At 33.3% G+C, this 3,169-nt stretch overlaps 1 long non-coding RNA gene across 3 annotated transcripts; it reads left to right on the forward strand.

The window, feature by feature from the left end:
* The first annotated feature begins 270 nt into the window (after positions 1-270).
* LOC115987502 lies at positions 271-2,955 on the forward strand. Of its 3 annotated transcripts, XR_004091106.1 has the most exons (4): positions 271-649; positions 2,274-2,373; positions 2,503-2,583; positions 2,683-2,955. It is a non-coding gene; the product is annotated as an uncharacterized LOC115987502 (long non-coding RNA). The 3 variants fall into 3 exon arrangements; XR_004091105.1 differs by having other exon boundaries at positions 2,503-2,955; XR_004091107.1 differs by lacking the exon at positions 271-649 and adding an exon at positions 1,799-1,979 and having other exon boundaries at positions 2,503-2,955.
* Positions 2,956-3,169: the final 214 nt, after the last annotated feature.

Below are 3,169 nucleotides of genomic sequence, written 5' to 3' on the forward strand. Positions count from 1 at the left end.
ATAACAGTGTTACTCCTAGGATACAACGCACCTACAAAGAAGGGACTCACCAATTCTACTGTGGAAAGAAATTAGAGAGAGACCTAACTTCTAGACTCACAAAAAAAAAAAAAAAAAAAATATAATAATCTTAAATTATAATTTATGTAAATTATTAAATTTTACTCAAAAAATAAATGGCCTTTGAGCTCGCGCAAGCATGCACGCGTGTGTGTGTGTATATATATATATATATTTTGATAAAAACCTCTCTTATTTGACTCTCTTTCAATGACAATTTTTTTCCCCTTTTCTCAACCTTGGATCCCCAATATTTATCCAGTCTTCATCGTTTCCACTAACCCTCCCCTGTTACTGCCTAGTCATCAATTTGCTACCCTCACCGAAGCTGCTTCTCCCCTCTCTTTTCTTTTTCTCTCATTTACAAACAAAACCTGATAACCTCTTTGTCCCTTTGTCCCTGATAAGCCAAATCAAACCAAACCATTCGACTACTTTTCGATATATTACTATCAAACGCAGACCCACAAACGTCTCTCACCAATTCTCACTTCCTTCCTCTCCTCTCCTAATATTGCGACTGTGTCCTCTACGCCAATGAAGAGAAATTTGTCTATAGCTATTGACGTGCAATATGTATATGATGCATGTAAGTGTGTGCTCACTTAGGGAATCATATATGAAACATGCATAACTTAGGAAATAATCATGAAGTGGGCGCTGATTCACTTGTGATTAGAATATGGGAACAGCTAAGCTAATGCTAATGCTGTTTCTAGGAAAATTTTGGAGTTGGGTATTGTTAAAGAGTTTGGAGAACTTGGTCTATCAAAGGATTTAGTTGCTGGGTTTTGAGTTGAATGTATTTGTGGGTAGTTCTTTGATAAGATTATATATGCAGCAGTGGTTGCAACAATAATGCATGATGTGTGTTTGATAAAATGCCTCGAAAAGATTATATGATGTGGAATGTTTTGCTAAATGGTTTACTTATTGTAGTAATTCTCTAGAACTTTTTTTGAAATCAAATTAGTATGTGCATGAAATGCTTACTTATTGGGTTAATAATAGATTGTTAGTGTTTAATTGGAAGAAAAGCTAAGCTTGATAAGTTGTTGATAGCATAGTCCTTAGAAATCAACTATTTTTAAATTTGTGATTGCCCCTTCCTACTGCTTGCAGTTCATTTGTACGGCCATGTGTGTGGTTTTTGAAAGTTTTTGATCACCATGCTTAGTAGCCAAAAAAAAATCAATGTTATGCAGAAGGTAGAAGTGTTTAAGGGTATGAAACTGCCTTGAGTAACTTGGTTTTCCTCCTTATGTGTTTATTTTCTTGCTCAAACAAGTATTAGAAGTCTAATGAAATTTTTGATTGGTCAGTATGGTTTTTTACAAAAGTTTTGTAATCATGTTGACTCGCCCAATATTTTGTTGGGAATGGCTTATGAAAGTGATCAAGTCTTCTAATCATAGCACTATCTAGCTCATTTTTGTTGAACCGATGCATCCATGTCTTCTTAGGTCCCTAAAAATCAGGCCGACTTCTCACAAAAAGCTTTCCTCTTTGCTTTTTGGACTGTAGTTCACCATTAGGCCTACTTCCTCCCATTGCATAGCGTCCTGCTACCGTCTTTTCGAAGTCGCTACCAAACTCTATTGTGTTAGTTGGCCTATTTTGAAAGTCCATTCAGTCAATTTGTAATATATTATGTTATCTGTCTATTGAGCCAAGCTTGGTTTTGATGCAGGTAATGTAGCTGGAGTTGAATTTGAATATGAGGGAATAATTCCTATTAAAGAACTTCAACTTACTATGTCCAATGAGTTTGACTTAGTGCAGTCAGCAATTTATTTATTATTTTTAGAAACCATCTTGTAAGCAAGTTTGTGTATAGCTGAGTGATGAAGGCAAATCTAAAATAGGGACATTTTTTGGATCTTCATGGTTCACTGAAGAAAATAAGTCTCTACGGCCAAGTAATACATGATGAAACTCCATACTGAACCACATGCTTCACTCTCTTTAACTCATCTTCATTAGCACCTGAAACAAAAACATGAAAACTAAATGAATAACTTGCAGTAGGTCTATCAAATCACATATACACTAATTTGCAAACTTTCTACATTTATTGTTAAGGTTTGTGGTAGAAATTTATTTGTTCTGTTAAGTCTCAGAATAGGCAAAGGAAAATGCAATCTTCTAATCTTAATGTTTTTATATTTCTATTTGTATTCAAATTAAAGATGTGCATTTCAACATTTTATCAGGGACGTGCTTGGGAACCCAAAGATGGATGATTTTGTTGATGATAATTCAAGAATCTCATTTGGTCACCAATTGATACTTATATTAGATGAACTCTATGAGGTATGCCACGTCTCATCTTGCTTCATTTGTTTTGTTCATTCTATTGTACATACCTAAGCTAGCATATGGATCATCTTTTAATTTGAATTAAATCATTCTAAATCAAAGCAATGTTTCATGCCTTTGTAGTCAGCCAAAGAAAGCTGCAATGGTGATTGTGTGAATTTAAATGAGAGCAACATTATATTGGATATTCAAGTGATCAATGAGGTCAGAGGGTCTACCACTTTTTGATATGCTTAGATATATCCTTATCATTATTAAGCCATGTGCCTATGTGTTAACCTTTTCAAAATATTTTTTCTTTAGGAACAGCCTTTTCAAATAACCCCATATTCTAAAAGCTGAAAAATAAGCTATACCAATCTGGTACGTAAGCATTTAAACATATTGTTATCCTTATTAAGGTATATAAGCATTTAGACAATTTTGAAATTTTGCTATTACTGTTCTGCTTCAAATAAACCTCATGTAAGTTCTGCATCTTGAAGATCAAGTAAAGAATACCTTAAGAGAAGATTTTTTGAAGAGAACTCCAATGAGAGTCTTCTTTCTGTAATAAATCCTGCATATTGGTGTTAGGTAAGCCTTTCCCTCTTTGTTTATGTGAGTTTTTTTTTTTTTACTCTTTTTAATAACATATATAAATGTCCTTAACATTTTTCACATTACTTTTGTTGTTTTCTAAAATAAATTTGTTGTTTGGTGTTAATATCCCTATTTGATGCAAAAAGCTTTGTTGTTTTCTAAAATAAATTTGATGTTTGGTGTTTATTTCCCTATTTGATGCAGAAAA

This window comes from Quercus lobata, chromosome 4 (assembly GCF_001633185.2).
Source record: "Quercus lobata isolate SW786 chromosome 4, ValleyOak3.0 Primary Assembly, whole genome shotgun sequence".
Taxonomy (NCBI): Eukaryota; Viridiplantae; Streptophyta; class Magnoliopsida; order Fagales; family Fagaceae; genus Quercus; species Quercus lobata.